The 18,597-nt window shown below is 46.3% G+C and overlaps 1 protein-coding gene across 2 annotated transcripts in view; it reads left to right on the top strand.

Moving 5' to 3' along the window:
• The window catches only part of abr (ABR activator of RhoGEF and GTPase), a 215,987-nt gene that overhangs the window by 105,193 nt on the left and 92,197 nt on the right, over positions 1-18,597 (top strand). The window lies entirely within an intron of this gene.

An 18,597-nucleotide genomic window follows, 5' to 3' on the forward strand; every position in this document is an offset into this window, starting at 1 on the left:
CCTCACTGCCTGAGCTGCTGACTGATCCACTGGTCATCTGAGATTGCTGCTTTGGTGCCACTCCGGTTTGGCGTTTGGTTTTAGAGTCTGCATGGTGCAATCCCACATATTGTAACAGTTGACCTGGAGGAGACTGACTGTGAGCGGACAACAATCCCCCGACTAAAGCTGACTAAGTCCCAATTCTCCCCGACCTCCATGCCTAACAGGCAAGATTGTTCCTGAAGGCAGTCACAATTTCTCTGCTTGTTATTATCGCTGCCTGTCATTGGTTACCTAGACTACCTGCTGGCTGTAGGGCTGATGTGTAAGAGTTGGTGAAACTCAGCTTGTGGAGTGTAGTGAGGGGAAGCCTGGGCGAGTTGGAGTTTGGGGTGTAAGTGGAGGATATTAAATGCGTCAAGTGCTGCACCTGTGTGTTATCTAGTTAATGTTTATTAAATTAATTCACGGGATGTGGGCATCGCTTGCTAGGCCAGCATTTATTGCCCATCCCTAATTGTCCTTGAGAAGGTGGTGGTGAGCTGCCTTCTTGAACCGCTGCAGTCCATGTGGTGTAGGTACACACACAGTGCTGTTAGGGAGTGAGTTCCAGGATTTTGACCCAGCGACAGTGAAGGAACGGTGATCTATTTCCAAGTCAGCATGGCAAATGACTTTGAGGGGAACTTCCAGGTGGTGGTTTTCCCATTTATCTGCTGCCCTTGTCCTTCTAGATGGTAGTGGTCGTGGGTTTGGAAGGTGCTGTCGAAGTTGTTGTGATCCTATGGTTCATTGTTAGCGCTGTCTGCTGTTGGCATGTTTAATGTTGCTTAGTTGCTCCCCTGATTTAGCACATCGCAATGTGATTGTCACTGGATTGGAGAGCAGAAACAATCCACTTCATCCCCGTTCAGTGTCTGTGTCAGTGTGACAGTGCAGCGTCATCAGACTGAGCCTCAGCTGGTTCTTCCCATTTCTTGTGACAGCCATGACACTTACTGGTGTATGGTGTCCACAGGAGACTCCCCATGTCTCGCTCATGCGCCATCTTACATCTGTGAATCCTGCAGTGAAATCTGGCAGACTATAGGGTGCATCATAACTTAGCCCTATGACATCAGACTGCCAGAGTTACCCAGCCAGAGTCCCTGTAGCTCCAGTAATGTGAGCTCTCCAGGAACTTTGTTACACTAACTTGGCAGAGACTGAAGATAGAGTAGGCATTTGCTCTGGCCCATATCAAGCCAGTGAGGAATTTCCCGCAGGATATTTTAATATAAACTCATTCATGGGTTTTATAACATAACATTGTTGATACAACTCCCACACTGTGTGCAAATGCCAATTTAACTTTGACCATTGATTCCCTTTGCAATGAGCAATCTGAGTCAGGAACAATCGGCTTGCATTTATGTCATGCCTTTCACATTCTCAGGGTGTGAAGGAACAAAATGAGGTAAAATGGGTATAATTTAATTGCTATTTCAGAGATATGGTTCTAGGATGACCGAGACTGGGAGCTGAATATTCAAGGATATTCATCATATAGGAAGAATGGGAAAAAAGGAAAAGTGGGTGAGGGGTGGTGCTGTTAATAAGGGACGAGATTAGTACATTAGTAAGAGACGATCTTAGATTGAAGGATTGAGATGTAGAATCAGTTTGTGTGGAGCTAAGAAAGAGCAAAGGGCAGCAAACATTGGTGGGAGTTGTTTATTGGCCACCAAACTGTAGTGGTAATGTTAGGCACAGTATGAATCAGGAAATCAGAGATGCATGTAATGTGAGTAATACAGAATAATAGGCAACTTCAATTTACACACAGACTGGGTAAACTTAATTAGCATTAATGCTGTGGAGGATGAATTCCTGGAATGTGTACGAGATGGATATCTGGAGCAGTATGTTGAGGAGCAACTAGGAATCGGGCTCTTTTGGATTTAGTGTTGTGTAATGAGAAAGGGCTAATTAATAACCTTGCTGTAAAGGAGCCTTCAGGAAATAGTGTCCATAATATGATAGAACTTTATATTAAGTTTGAAAGTGATATAGTTCATTCTGAAACTAGGGTCTTAAATCTGAACAAAGGAAATTATGAAGGTATTAGGGGCTAGTTGGCTTTGGTGGATTGGGAAAACGCACTAAAAGATTTGACAGCAGACAGGCAATGGCTAGTATTACAAGGTCTACAACAAATAGACATTCCTCTAAGACACAAAAACGCAACAGGAAAGGTGAATCAACCGTGGCTAACAAAAGAAGTTAAAGATTGTGTTAGATCAAAGGAAGTGGCTTATAAAGTTGCCAGAAAAAGTGGTAAACCCGAGGATTGGGAGCAATTTAGAATCCAGCAAAGGAGGACCAAGAAACTGATAAAGAAAGGGAAAAGCAAATGCAAACTAGTGAGGAAATTAAAGGCAGACTGTAAAAGCTTCATTAGGTATGTGCAAAGGAAAAGATTGGCAAGGGCAAATGTGGGTCCATTACAGGTGGAGACAGGAGAATTTGTAATGAAGAATAGGGAAACGGCAGAGAAACTAAACAATTACTTTGTGTCTATTTTCACGGAGGAAGATACAGAAAATCTCCCAGGAATACTGGGAAACCAAGGGGTTTGTGAAAATGAGGAACTGAAAGAAATTATTAGTAAAGAGATAGTACTCAGAAAATTCATTGGATTGAAGGTTGATAAATCCCCTGGATCTGATGAGCTACATTCCAGAGTACTGAAGAAGGTGGCTAGAGAGATAATGGATGTACTGTTGGTTACCTTTCAATATCCTATAGATTATGGAAAGGTTCCTGCAGACTAGAACGTAGCAAATGTAACCCCACTATTTAAGGAGAGGGGGGAGAGAGAAAACAAAGAATTACAGAGCTGTTATTTTGATATCAGTAGTAGGGAAAATGTTAGAATATATTATAAAGGATGTGATAACTGGACACTTAGAAAATAATGATATGACTGGGCAAAGTCAACATGGATTTATGAAAAGGAACTCATGCTTGACAAACCTGTTGGAGTTTTTTTGAGGATGTTACTTGTAGCATAGATAAAGGGGAACCAGTGAGTGTGGTGTATTTGAATTTTCAGAAAGCTTTTGATAAGGTACCACACAGGAGGTTAGTAAACAAAATCAAAGCACATGGGATTGGGGGGAATATACTGCTGAGGATTGAGATTTGGTCAGCAGATAGAAAACCGAGAATAGGAATCAACCAGTCATTCTCAGGATGGCAGGCTGTTACTATTGGGGTACCACAAGGATTAGTGCTTGAGCCACAGCTGTTAATAATCTTTATAAATTATTTGGATGTGGCGACCAAATGGAATACTTCCAAATTTGAGTATTGCTGAAAAAATATTTTTTTTGTCACGCTTTCTTTCTTGCACTCATCAGGAGACTTCGCAAGAATACCAAATGAAAGGAAAGCAATAATCTATACTGTATGAGAAGAGAGTGCTGATTGGTTGGCATGTAGACTCTGATTGGTAGAGGCATTGCCGTGGAGAATGTGGTTGATGGTGACTGACAGTTAACTGCCAAGCATTATTTGAAATTTAAACCAGGCAACTTGACTCTGATTGGTCAAGGCATTGTCCTGCGGAATGAATCAGCAAATGGCTGTTTAGCTGAAACAGGCATAATTTGTGTGCTGGAAGCTACATACACAGGGCCCTGTTCTTTGTGGGCAGAAAGAACATGAACACACATTGCACCTGTTTCAGCTAAGCAAAATATGACAAATGGCCAGCCCACCGCCTTCCTGCTCACCCCTAACCTGATCTCCACAATGTGGGTAGCAGGTAAGGTGCCCACTAGCCTGGCTGTCCTTAAGCCTATTGAGGCCCTTAAGTGCCCGGTTAATGGCCACTGAAGATCCTCAATCAGCCTCCGCTGCCAAAATGCGCTGGGCAGTGGAAGGTGGGGGAAAGTGGGCAGCTCACTGTTTTACCCAAGTTGGTGTAAAGGGGGGAAGGTAGGGGATTCATTCTTTGGGGGGGCTTCCCTGTGTGCACTGTGTCCAAGTACATACCATCCCCTTTGTGTCCCCACCTGGTCTCCAACATCCACCCCTTTAGCCACTTGCATCCCCCCCCCCCCCCCAACAACCCCAGGATGCCTGATGCTTCCCTGAACAAAAAGGTCTGACTTACCAGTATCTGGTGTGTCTGACAAGTCTTCCCCGGGACTCCTCACAGCCCTAGCAGCGCCCACTACTCTCTTCTGATTGGTTGGCAGCTCTCGAGGGTGAGACCTCCTTCCACTAAGTGACAAAGACCTGCTTTCTGCTTGTTAAGGCTGCCTGCAGCGTATTAACCAACAAACATTTCACCCCGGGTGGTAGGCAGTACACCTCTCACCCCTGCCCTGTAAAATTCACCACAGACAGACAGAGGGCGGAATCACCCCAGATTTGCACTAAGTGTGGTAGCGGGTGGGAAAAGAGACGTTTTACCCGCCGGCTGCAATTGTGGCTTTTCCCACCATATTGTCCCCTTCCCAGCGTGCCCCGCCTCATTAATAATGTATTCCCGGGAAACACGCTGGGTCGCTGGCGAGGCAGCCTCTGATTCACCTGCCCCACCATCACCTCAGGCCTTCAGTAATCCCCACGCCATATTTAAAGGGCACCCCTACACAGAGCTAGCATTCTTCAAGGGTGAGGAAGCTGCTGTGAACTGATGGCGCCAAAGGGAAGAAACATGCAGCTCCCAGATTTAGCGACACCTCCCTCGAGCGCCTACTGGACATAGCGGAGGCCCCACCATGATGCCCTCTACCCACACTCTGGGCGAAGACCAGCAAGTAAGATCACCAATCCAGCATGGGAGGTGGTGGCTGTGGTGGTCAGTGCCAACGCCCTGCAAAAGAGGAAAGCCACCCAGTGCCACAAGAGGATGAATGATCTCCTCCATTCCGCCAGGATAAGTCGCTCTTCTCATCACTTTCAACTCACAAACCATCACACATTCACTGGCATCTCACTCACTGCCAGTTCAAGGGACATCACCATTCACTCTCTCACACTCATCTTCATCTGCCCTGAGGATCATGTCCTTGTCCCATCCATGGCACCGCCCACCACCCACACGTGCCAGGCATACTTGACATCTGGCCTTTGCAGGCGTCCTGCTTACACTCTCTCCATCTCTATTCATGCAGGACAAGCTGGCACACAGCAAGAGGGAGAGGTCTCAGACTGGTGGAGAAATGTCTGAAATCAAGCTCCTCATGAGCTTTGAAATCAGAGCCATCCAGCTGGCCGGTGATGACTGGGACCGGTCCTGTGCTGACGGTGAGGTCGGTGCTGCTCTACCAAGTGAGGATCCAGCGGTGCAACATCCATCAGACAACCTGTGAGTGATGTGTCCTCTTTCACAGGCCACTGCCGTGTACTAATTATCTCCCCTTGCTTTCGCTGGCACATCTGGGAAGCAGCTGAGGAGGTCCATGAGCCAGGTCCTCAAACCAAGCTCTGAAGGAACCTCGGAAGAAGAATGTGATGACACCCTAATTGAAGACCCATCACAGCGCTTGCCCACACCCTCCACCAGCACAGAGACACACACCTCAGTGGGACCTAGCTTGGGATCACAATCTGGTGAGCACATCGCTCTGTCTGATCCACAGCAGGCAGAGGCAGGGACTGCCCAGGACCCCAGCATCCAGAGGACTGCTGGAGGCCAGAACGTTACTGAGTCTGAGTCAGATGACGAGTCTCTGGACTTGGTCATGTCACAGTTGCTGGAGCTGCAAAGGCAAGCTCAGGAACATCAGGAAGGGATGTCCGCTGCCCTCAGGTTGCAAGGCACGATGGAGGAGTCCGTCCGCTTTCACTCTGAGGTGATAGTGCCGGCATTGCAACGCACCAAGGCCAACACTGGCAGGATTTTAGTCCAGGACTGCACTGCTGCACGGACTCAACTCCATTGCTGATGCCATAGTTGGCCTCCAGCAGTGTCAACACGTGAGGTGTGCGGGGCAGCTCGATCTCACTGCAGCTTCCCCTTCTTCTCAAGGAGTCAGCCACAGGCCCTTGGGCACCCATAGGGAGGAGGATCAGTAAGTGCACATCCTGGGGCCATCCATCCAGGTGACTCCAGGAGTGTCCAGCCCATCGGAATCCCTTCTTCCTGTGACTCCAGCAGCTCCAGCTCCATAGGCCGAGGAGGGTGCTACTGCCACACAGCAGGATCCCGAAAGCAGGCCGGGGCCCTCCAGGTCCCGGACCTCCAGAGGACACCCGCCAAGGTCATCACAGACAGGACGTCACAGTCAGCAGGCTGTCTCCACCTCCGCCGTGGTTGTCCAGGGAGCACCAAGACCTAGCAGCAGGGTTAGGACAGTTAAGGAGAATTAGCTGCACAGCCTGGGCACGGGTGTTAATCACTTGTAAATAATGTTCACTATTGTCAATAAACTCCCAAGGATGTCTCCCTGCCTGTGGCTCTTTGTTCTGATTAGCAGTGTTTGTGTCATTCAGATGCAAAACCTTGGTTCCTGCAGAAGATAAAGGCAGGTGATTCAGTCCAGGGCCTCTTCCCTGTGCTTTTTGCAGCCTTCCCTGCACACTGATGATGCGCCTTCACTGTCACTGGACACATCAGCCATGCCTGTGCCTCGATGGGGCTTATCATTGCTGCCAGAATGTCCTGGGCCAGCGTCACAGAGTTCCCTCATTCTCACTGTATGCAACCAGTACCTTAGAGGTGCAGCTCACCACCACCAACACCACCACCACCACCACCACCACCACCACCACCACCCCCCACCACCCCCCACCCCCACGTCCCCAATCACATCAGCATCTGTGTCCGGTGACAGTGTGGTCCTGAAGGATTCAGCTCACGAAGGATGCCATAGAATCAGGGGAAGTTAAAGTTTCCCCGCTGCATCTCCATGACATGGTCCTGTTCACAGAGCGCAAGTGAGGTGTCATCAGCCAGACCGTCCTGGAATCTAGGGACTATGGGCATCCACTGCGTCTCCATGACAGGAGCCTTATCACAGAGGGTGTGCGCGCTGCCATAAGCCAGACTGGATTTAAACATTCACAGATGCAATGTGAGGATCTGTGGGGTCTCCTCTCTGCATGTCATCATCATCCTCCACAAAGCTAGCAGTTCTGAGAGCCTCCCACACACGCCTGCCTCGACTGGATAACACAATCGCCATCATGCTCGCCTCTGAGGACCTCCTCCCCTCATCCCCGTCAGCGTCCTCCTCATCCGAGGAGACCTCCAGCTCCTCCATCTCTTCCTCAGCCAGCTTATCTCCCCTTTGCAGTGCCAGGTTGTAAAGGGTACAGCAGACGATGATAATGTGTGACACCCTCTGTGGACTGTATTGCAGGGCTCCACCAGACTGGTCCAGGCACCGGAACATCATCTTCAGCAACCCGATGGTCTGCTCTACCAAAATTCTCCTCCTGTGCATGAGCCTCATTATAGCGTCGCTCTGCTGCAGTCTGAGGCTGCCGCACCAGTGTCATCAGCCACCGCCTCTGTGGGTAGCCCTTGTCCCCAAGAAGCCAACCCTGCAGCTTCTGTGGACCCTGGAAGATGTCAAAGATTTGAGACCTATTGAGGATGTAGGAGTCTTGGACACTCCTAGGGAATCGTGCGCAGACCTGTAGGATATGTTTGCTGGGGTCGCAGACCAGTTGAACATTCAGCGAACCATAGAAACATTACAGTGCAGAAAGAGGCCATTCAGCCCATTGTGTCTGTGTCAGCCAAAAAGAGAAAAAAGAAACTGGCCGCTCATTTTAATCCCACTTTCCAGCACCTGGTCCGTAGCCTTGCAGGTTACAGTGCTTCAGATGCAGATCCAGGTACCTTTTAAATGAGTTGAGCATTTCAGCCTCAACCACCAACTTAGACAGTGAATTCCAGATGCCCACCACCCTCTAGCTGAAAAAGTTTTTCCTCATGTCCCCTCTAATCCTTTTACCAATCACCTTAAATCTGTGCCCCCTGGTAATTGACCCCTCAGCTAGGGGGAACAAGTCTTTCCTGTCTACCCTATCTTGGCCCCTCATAATTTTGTACACCTCAATTAGGTCACCTCTTAGCCTCCTCTGTTCTTAGGAAAACAGCCTGAACCTATTCAATCTCTCCTCATAGCTGCAATTTTCAAGCCCTGGCAACATTCTTGTAAATCTCCTCTGTACTCTCTCCAGAGTAATTCTGTCCTTCCTGTAATGTGGTGACCAGGACTGTAAACAAAACTCCAGCTGTGGCCTAACCAGCATTTTATATATTTCCTCATTACATCCCTGTTCTTGTATTCTATACTTCGTCCGATAAAGGAAAGCATTCCATATGCTTTCTTCACCACCTTATCCATCTGTCCTGCCACTTTCAAGGGCCTGTGGACATGCACTCCAAGGTCTCTCACTTCGTCTACCCCTCCCAATGTCCTCCCATTTATTGAGTATGCCCTTGCCTTGTTTGCCCTCCCATATGTATTACCTCACACTTTTCCAGATTGAATTCCATTTGCCACCTCTCCTCTGTCTCAACCAAACCATTGGTATCATTCTGGAGACAACAACTATCCTCTTCACTATCAACAACATGACCAATATTTGTGTCATCTGCCAATTTCCCAACCATACCTCCCACATTTATGTCCAAATCATTAATATATACAACAAACTGCAAGGGCCCCAACACTGAGCCCTGTGGAACACCACTGGAAACCATTTTCCATTTGCAAAAACATCCATTGACCATTATCCTGTGTTTCCTGTCACTGAGCCAATTTTGGATCCAACTTGCCACCCTCCCCTGTATCCCATGAGATCTCACATTCCTGACCAGTCTGCCATGGGACCTTGTCAAGTGCCTTACTAAAATCCATGCAGACAATATCCACTGCACTACCCTCATCAATCCTCCCTGTTACTGCTTCAAAAAATTTTATTAAGTTACTAAGTCATGATCTTCCGCTAACAAAACCACGCTGACTGTCCCTGATCAATCCGTGCCTTTCTAAGTGAAAGTTTATCCCGTCTCTCAGAAACATTTCCAATAATTTGCCCACCATTGAAGTCAGACTGACCGGCCTATAATTTTCTGGCCTATCCCTTGCACTCTTTTTAAATAATGGTACAACGTTCGCAGACCTCCAATCCTCTGGGACCTCACCAGTATCTAGTAAAGATTGGAAAATGATCCTCAGAGGCTATTTCCTTCCTGGCTTCCTTCAACAGCTTGGGATACAATCCATCCGGCCCTGGTGATTCATCCACCTTCATGGATGTCAGTCCCTCCAGTACTTCCTCTTTCACTATGCTTCTTGTATCTAATGTTTCACACTCCTCCTCTTTAACTAGAATGTCTGCATCATCCTCTCCTTAGTGAGACAGAGATAAAGTACTCATTGAGAATGCTGCCCACATCTTCTGCATCAACCCACCAGTTACCATGTTGATCTCTGATAGGCCTTACACTTTCCTTATTCTCTTGCTCTTAATGCACTGGTAAAACATCTTAGGATTTTCTTTGGTTTTACCTGTCAATATTTTTTCATATCCTCTCTTTGCTTTCCTAATTTCCATTTTTACTTCACTCCTGTACTTTCTATTCTCCTGTAGGCTTTCTACAGTATTAAGTCTTTTGTGACCAACTGAAGCTTTCTTTTTATGATTTATCTTACCATGTATGTTTCTGGATAACCAGGAGGCTCTAGGTTTGGCAATACCGCCCTTTTTCTTTGTGGGGACATGTCTATACTATGCCCAGAGAATCTCACCTTTGAATGCCTCCCACTGATTTGACACAGTTTTTCATTCTAATAGCTGTATCCAGTCCACTCTCACCAGCTCATCTCTCAGCTCTTGCCATTCCCAATTTAGAACTTTTATTCCTGTTCTATCTTTGTCCTTTTCCATAATGATGCTAAATCTAACTGAATTATGGTCACTATCTTCAAAATGGTCCCCCACTGCTACTTCATCCACTTGCCCAGCTTCATCTCCTAAGACTGAATCTAGAATTGTGACACCTCTCATTGGGCTTGTTACATACCGGCTAAAGAAGTTCTCTTGAATACAGTTCAAGAATTTTGCATCCTCTGTGCCCTTTACACTGTGCGTATCCGAAATGATATTTGGGTAGTTGAAGTCCCCAACGATTACTGCCCTATTGTTTTTGCGCTCAGAAATCTGTCTACATATTTGCTCTTGTAACTCCCTTCCACTATTTGTGAGTCTATAGTACATTCCTAGTAGTATGGCTGCCCCATTTTTATTTCTGAGCTCAACCCATTTGGCCTCATTTGATGCTTCATTTAGTATATCATCCTTTCTCAACGCTGTAATTGATTCTTTAACCAATTATGCTACACACCCACCTTTTTTCTCCCCCTCTCTATCCTGCCTGAAAATTATATAACCAGGGATGTTGAGCTGCCATTTTTGCCCCTCCTTAAGCTACGTTTCTGTTATAGAGGTGATATCATGCTGCCAAGTGTCTATCTGTGCCCTCAGCTCATCTGCGTTATTTACTATGTTCCTGGCATTTACATATATGCCTTTTAACACTGCCCAATTCCTGTGCTGTACACTATTCAATCTGTGTTGCTTCTGTCTTTCAGAGTCATTCACTAATTCGCCATTTCCCATTCCCTGCTCTGAATTTGCCTTCCCACCCCCTGCCAATTTAGTTTAAACCTCCCCATCAGAACTCCCAAATCTCACTGTGAGGATATTCGTCCCAGTCCTGTTCAGGTGTAGACCATCTGGCTTGTACAGGTCCTACCTTCCCCAGAACCAGTCCCAATGCCTTAGAAATCTGATGCCCTCCCTCTGACACCAGCTTTCCAGCCACGTGTTTATTCGCTCAATTCTCCTACTTGCTTGCACGTGGGACTGGGAGTAATCCTGAGATTACTGCTTTACAGGTCCTGCTTTTCAATCTCCTTCCTAGCTTCCTAAAATCTGCTTTCAGGACCTCATCCCCTTTCCTACCTAATTCATTGATACCAACATGGCCAATGACCCCTGGCTGATCACCCACCATGGGGAAAACAAATATCTGGAATTAAAAGCCTGATGATGACTGTGAAACCATTGCCGATTGTTGTAAAAACCCATCTGGTTCACTAATGTCCGTTAGGGAAGGAAATCTGCCGTCCAGTTCCCAAGATATGTGCAGACTTTGGCGACACTGGTTCTCAGTCATCTGCAGGAGTGATAGGCGGCGTCTATAGACCCTGGCCTATATGTGACTCCAGACCCACAGGAACGTGGTTGACTCTTAAAATGCTCTCTGAACATAGGCAATTGGGGATGGGCAATAAATGTTGGCCTAGCCAGCAACGCCCACATCCCATGAATGGATAGAAAATAACCCTCCTCCAGAAGAATGCCCTGCAGTCACTCTGTGACATCCCTGACCCTGGCACCAGGGCGGCAATATGACTCCTTCTTCATCCCCTCTTGGACAGCAAAGCTGCCTGTGGTGCCACAAACTCTGACTGCACTCCTCCGAGCGAGTGAAAGCCTTTGCAGCTGATGTAATTGACTGCTTGTTGCCACGGAGATCTAAGCGCTATGCGAGAGCAGTCAATGGCACCCTGCACCTGTGGGAAACCTGAGATCTGTGCAATTCCCAGCGCTCTTGCTTCCTGGCTTTCCTGATCCTGGGTGAAATGCACAGAGTTCTGTGCCTTTTTGAAGGTGGTACCCATGACCACCTGGAGACTGTTGTGCGTGGAGGTGTGTGAAATTCCACACAAGTCACCTGTGGAGCCCTGGAAGGAGCCACTGGTGTAAAAATTGACCGTGGTCACTTTCACGGCCACTGGCAGTGGATGCCCTCCATGTCCCCGTGGCACCAAATCCTGCAGCAGGTGGCATATGTGACCAACCAGTTCCCTAGATATGCGCAGTCTTCGGCGATACTGGTTCTCAGTCATCTGCAAATGAAAGGCGGCGTCTATAGACCCTGGGTCTATCGAGGCGCCAACCAGCGACAGCTTGCTGTGGCTCTTCGGCAGCGTGAGCAGGAGCCCCAGCCGCCTCTTCTTTCTGAGGGTGCTGCTCCCTCTCTCTGCCCTGCTTGGCGCCTCCATCGATCTCTTCTCCTTCGTCTCCACTCTCTGTAAGCCATGAGGCAGACAGCTAGTTCACCTGGCTCCATGCTCCTGATGTACTCCTCCTGCAGGATGTGGCTTAGCATGGGTGTACTAAGAACCTCTCTTGGTTAAGTCAGAAGGCCTCTTAACGGATCCTAGAGAGTGCTGGCCACCACTTGGATGGCCAGAGTTTAGTGCGCTGCATGGCTGCCTGAAACCCCACCTTCCTCTGCCCCACTCCACCTGACCGATTGGCGGCAGCTTTGCCCATTGAGCTGCATGTTGTGCTCTCAGCTCAGGCACAGGCATTCTCCTAACCCACACTGCAAGGCTGCACTGTTAGCTTGAACCATGGGGGAGACTGGTCCGAACCGGGATGATGACATTGCAAGGGGCTGTGAACACCTCCTCCTGTGACTGCTCCATGGCCAGCTTTTGCAAGGAGATTGCACAAAGTGCCCTGTCATTCAATTGTTCCGCAGGCCACTAAAACACTCATTAGTTTGCAGTTTGTGCCGGAGGGGTGAAAAGCTCTGGGACGCTTGGTGACACTTCCAGGCCTCTACGTTGCTTGAGTGGGCAGTTAAGCTAGAGGCCCGACTCCAAGCATGTCAATGTGGCTGCGCCTGAACTGTCTCAGCTGTGGAGGAATGTTCACTTTATACAAGGTTTCCCTAATGTGTGGCTGCTTCCCTTCACCCTACACCGCACGTGCTTTGCACTACAATCAACCGCAGGGCAGCCCTTGCCCCGGCATCGCACTGCCAGCCAGTGGGAAAAGGTGACTTGCATGTGCCCTCACCTGAATGCACGGTGCCTCTTCCTTGAAGTCAAACAGGCGACCCTCACGAGCGCTGCACAATGTCACGGTGCACTCTCCTCCCAGTTCCCCTGAAGTGCAGCTCGCCAGGTGCTCGCCTTTTCAATGGTGTTGTGAAACACGACAGTGTGCAAACATGTTGATGTGCTCGGGTGATCCAGTGTTGGGGGGTGGCCTGGGGGTGATTCCAGCAGGTGGGCAGGCAAGACGATGAGATGCAAATACATTGAAATGAGGTTCCAGATGTTAGACAGTGGGAGTGGCGGCCCACCACTGACAGCCGGAGCAAACGATCACAAGCTGATTTCATGACAGCGTAAAACGGATTTTTTAGCCTTCTCACCATGTTATCCGCTCACACCCACCATGATGCCCAACGCCGACAGGGGTGGAACAATGTGGCCAGAGTCTTGCACACTAGTTTCACAGTGTGTCAGACATTTGAGACCTTCATCAGTACTGACCCTCCGGCAATGCAACCACGGGTAAATCTCCCTCTACACTGTCCCCATCATCCACTCCCAGGACAGGTACAGCACAGGGTTAGATACAGGGTAAATCTCCCTCTACATTGTCCCCATCAAACACTCCCAGGACAGGAACAGCACGGGGTTAGAGACAGAGTAAAGCTCCCTCTACACTGTCCCCATCATCCACTCCCAAGACAGGTACAGCACAGGGTTAGATACAGGGTAAATCTCCCTCTACACTGTCCCCATCAAACACTCCCAGAACAGGTACAGCACGGGGTTAGATACAGAGTAGAGCTCCTTTTATTTGCCTCTCTTTCTCCCCCTCCCACCTATAATGTGGTTTGATGAGGTGTTTCAGTTTGTGGTTTTTTTTTGTGTAAATACTGACTCTATGTCAGCTACAGGTCTAAGTTTCTGGTTATTTATATCTAGCTCTCCATACTTTCGTTTTGATATTTTTATGTTATTCTGGTTTTGTCGTCAATATTCCATCCTTGGTGGCTTATATTAGACTTGCATGAAATATTACTGAACTGAATTTTGAATTGATGGATCCATCTAGACAGATGGAGATGTGTGTGCAAGTGGATAGGGGGTGCAGAAGGCAGCTTCTGAGTGTTAGTCCAACATAGTGAGGAGCCCTGTGTGTCACTGAGCTCAAAAACAAACATCCTTTCTGTGAAACTCTTCCTCCACAGACCCAATACTCAAGGCGTTGGAACATTTGGTAGTACCTGGGCTGGCATGAACTTGCCCAACTGCTTGCTGGGCACTGGCAGACCCTCCTCATTGGGCACAGAACTCCCCCTTCCTGGGCACAAGACAACCCCCCCCTAACTGGGCAAAGAAAACCCACCCCTTCTTGGGCACAGACACCCTCCTCACTGGGCACAGAACCCGTATCCCCCTTGCTGGGTACAGAACATCCCCCTCACTAGGCACTGGACAGACAGTACAGACCCAAGAGTAAATCAGCAGATAAGGCCAGACTTTACAAAATAATAAATGGACAAAATTAAAGGCCCTGCATGTAATGCACGAAGCATTCAAAACAAAACGGATGAACTGATAGCGCAAATAGAAATAAATAAGTATGATCTGTTAGTCATTACAGATTCTTGGCTGCAGGATGACATGGATTGGGACCTGAATATTAAAGGTTATGTGACATTTAGGAAGGACGGGAAGTTAGGAAAAGATAGAGGGGTGGCTCTGTTAATTAATGATGGTATTAGCACATTAGAGAGGGATGACCTAAATTCAAGAAACCAGGATGTAGAAGCAGCTTGGGTTGAAATGAGAAACGATAAAGACAAGTCACTTCTGGGAGTGGTGTACTGACCCCCTAATTGTAACTATACAGGATGACAGAGTATACAAGAAGAGATAATGGGAGCTTGTCAGAAAGGTACAGCAATAATCATGTGGGTTTTATTCTACTTATAGACTGAAAGAATGAGATGGGCAAAGGTAGCATAGATGAAGAGTTCATAGGGTGTTTTTGGAATAATTTCTCAGAACAGTAGGTTCTGGAGCCAACCATAGAGCAGGCGATACTAGACCTGGTATTGAGCAACAAGATAGGATTAATTGATAACTTCTTAGTAAAGACATCCCTAGGTAGCAGTGATCATAATTTTACATGTAGTTTGAGGAAGAGAAGAGTGGGACCAAGACTAGTGTTTTAAACTTAAATAAGGCCACTTATGAGGGCATGAAAGCAGAACTAGCAAATTAAGTTAAGGGATAGGTCTATAGAGGTTCAGTGGCAGACATTTAAAGGGATATTTCATAATACACAGAATAGATATGTTCCAATAAGAAAGAAAAATTCCAAGGGGAGAACCCACCATCTGTGGCTAACTAAAAAAGTTAAAGATAGATCAAACTTAAAGAAAAAACATTTAGTTACACAGAGACGGATGGCAGGTCAGAAGATTGGAAAGAATATAAAGAACAGTAAAGAATGAGAAAAAGATTAATGAGGGAAAAATTAGAGTACGAGAGAAAGCTAGTGAGTAATATAAAGACAGTAAGAGTGTCTATAGATACTTAAATAAGAAAAGAGTTAATAAATTGAGCATTGGTCCAAGAGAAAATGAGTCTGTGGAATTAATAATAAAAAATAAGAAGATGGCAGGTGAATTGAACAGGTATTTTCCATCAGTTTTCACAATAGCGGATACAAGTAACATCCCAGAAATAGCTGTAAATCAGGAAATGGAAGGGAGGAAGTAATTCAGGAAAATTACAATCACCTGGGAAATGCTATTGAGTAAATTGTTGGAGCTGCTGGCTGACAAATCCCTGGGTCCTGATGAACTTCATCCTATGGTCTTAAAAGAAGTGGCTAGTGAGATAGTTGATGGGTTGGTTTTAATTTTCCAAAATTCCCCAGATTCGGGGAAGGTTCCATTAGATTGGAAAATAGCAAATGTGACTCCTTTATTCAAAAAGGGAGGGAGATAGAAAGCAGGAAACTACAGGTCAGTTAGCATAACATCTGTCATAAGCAAAATGTTAGAAGCTATTATTAAAGATATTATAGCAGAGCAATTAGAAAAAGCAATCAGGCAGAGTCAACGTGGTTTTGTGAAAGGGAAATCATGTTTAACTGATTTACTGGAGGTTCAGTGGCAGACATTTAAAGGGATATTTCATAACACACAGAATTAGATGTGCTGCAGATAAAGGTGAACTGGTGGATGTCCTGTACTTAGATTTCCAGAAGGCAGGATGAAGGGCCACATCAAAGGTTATTGTGGAAAATAAAAGTTCATGGTGTAGGGGGTAACATATTGGCATGGATAGAAGATTGGTTAGCTAACAGGAAACAAAGTTGGCATAAATGGGTCTTTTTCTGGTTGGCAAGATGTGACGAGTGGTGTGTCACAGGGATCAGTGCTGGGACCTCGACATTTCACAATTTATATAAATGACTTGGATGAAGGGACAAATGGTTTGGCTGCTAAATTTGTTGACGACACAGATAGATAGGATAATAAGATGTGAAGAGGACATAAGGAGGTTATAAAGGAATATCGATAGGTTAAGTGAGTGGGCAAAGATCTGGCAAATGGAGTTGTTATGGCATAGTGGATGGTAAATATTGAGCTGTTCAAATCCCAGAAGGAAACTTGAAACAACTGCCACAATTATTTTACAATTTGTATTTATTTTGAGATGCGTGCCTTGAATTCAGTAGTAATAAGACCACTGAGTCTTAGAGGTTTCTTACAAAACTAAATTAAACCTTTATTGATTAAAAAAATGATTTTAAGCACATACATAGATTTACAAATTACTACGATGATAACTCCTAGTTCCCCTAGTTAATCTAACTCCCAGTTATACCCCCATTAAGGCAACAGTAAAACACAGATTTAAACAGACTGAGGCAACGCAACACACCCGGGCCAGTTGAATTCAAAGTGAGTTTTCTTTAGCTTCGGTTCCTTGTAGACAGCAGCTGGAGGCTTAGATGTTGGGGGCTTTTCACGCTTGTGTTAGATCTTAGAATTCCTACTTCCCTTATACATAACCTCGTCTCCTTTATACAGATTTCTCCATTTTCAATATAAATCTCTTGTTTCGATATGTCATTTCAACTCTTACTTTTCTAATAATAAAGATCTTTCACAGTACCAATTTTATCTGTAAGCTTTGTGAAAAATAAACACACAGTTCAGTTTAGTCTCTGTTAGGTGTAACACATTACCACCTCTTTGAAAACCACTGCTCTAAATTATCTGTAAATGCAAATGCTCCCTTTACACCTCACATTCTAAAACTTCAGCCATGTTTACCTATTTGACATTTCAAACCTAGCTCCTCTTCTTGATACGTTAAAGCCTTCAGACCAGCTATCTCTAATTCAATTAAGTTCCCCACCCACACACACACACACACACACACACACACATGCAGACAAACACTATTTCTACTTTACAATAAATTCCAATAACATTATGAAAGTTATTATATTTTCCTGACAGGTGTATAATGTGGGAAAGTGGGAAATTGTCTATTTTTACAGGAAAAATAAAAAAAGCATATTACCTAAATGGTGAGTGGTTGCAGAGCTCTGATATTCAGAGGGATCTGGGTGTCCTAGTGCATGAATTGCAAAGGACTAGTATGCAGGTGCAGCAAGTAATTAGGAAAGCTAATAAGATGCTATTTATTTTTTTTTATTCATTCACGGGATGTGGGCTTTGCTGGCTGAACCAGCATTTATTGCCCATCCCTAGTTTGCCCTTGAGAAGTTTGCCCTTGTTGAGCTGCCTATCAGTTTTCAGTTATGGTGAGGGGAATTGATTACAAAAGTAGGGAGGTTATGCTTTAGTTGTAAAGAGCATTGGTGAGACCACATCTGGAGTGCTGTCTACAGTATTGGTCTCCTTATTTAAGGAAGGATTAAATACATTGCAGCAGTTCAGAGGTTTACCATACTCATACCTGGATTGGGTGGCAGGGGGAAATGAGGCTCTGGCAGGATTTGAAACCAAGGATGAGATGTTTAAAATCTTACTTGACCTGGAGACAGTGTAGGTCAGTGAGCACAGGAGTGATATGAGGAATGGGACTTGGGGTGAGTTAGAACTTGGACAGCAGAGTTTTGGATGAGCTCAAGTTTACGGAGAGGGGAGAGCAGACAGGAGCGTGTTGGAATAATTGAGTCAAGGAGGAATGAAGGCACGGATAAGAACTTCGACAGCAAATGAACTGAGACAGGGGCGATGTCGTGAGATGTTACGGAGGTGGAAATAGCTGATGTTAGTGATGGGGGGAATATGTGGTCAGAGGCTCATCGTGGGGTCAAATGTGAGGATAGATCCTTGGGGTACCCTAGAGGTAACGGTGCAGGGACAGGAAGAGAAGCCATTACAAGTGATTCCCTGGCTATGATTAGACAAGAATGGACCCAGGCGAGAGCAATCCCACCCAGCTGGGTGATGGTGGAGAGGCGTTGGAGGAAGATGGTGTGGTGACTGTGTCAAAGGCTGCAGACCAGTCAAGAAGGACAAGGAGGGAAAGTTTACCTTTGTCACAGTCACAAAGGATGTCATTTGTGACTTTGCTAAGAGCAGTTTCGGAAACCTGATTGGAGCGATTAAATGCGGAGTTCCAGGAATGGTGGGAATGGATTTGGGAGGTGACGACACGTTCAAGGACTGTGGTGGAAATGGAGCTGGGAGATGGGATGGGAGTTTGCAAAGATGATGGGGTCAAG

The sequence above is a fragment of the Carcharodon carcharias genome, chromosome 10 (genome assembly GCF_017639515.1).
Source record: "Carcharodon carcharias isolate sCarCar2 chromosome 10, sCarCar2.pri, whole genome shotgun sequence".
Classification (NCBI taxonomy): domain Eukaryota; kingdom Metazoa; phylum Chordata; class Chondrichthyes; order Lamniformes; family Lamnidae; genus Carcharodon; species Carcharodon carcharias.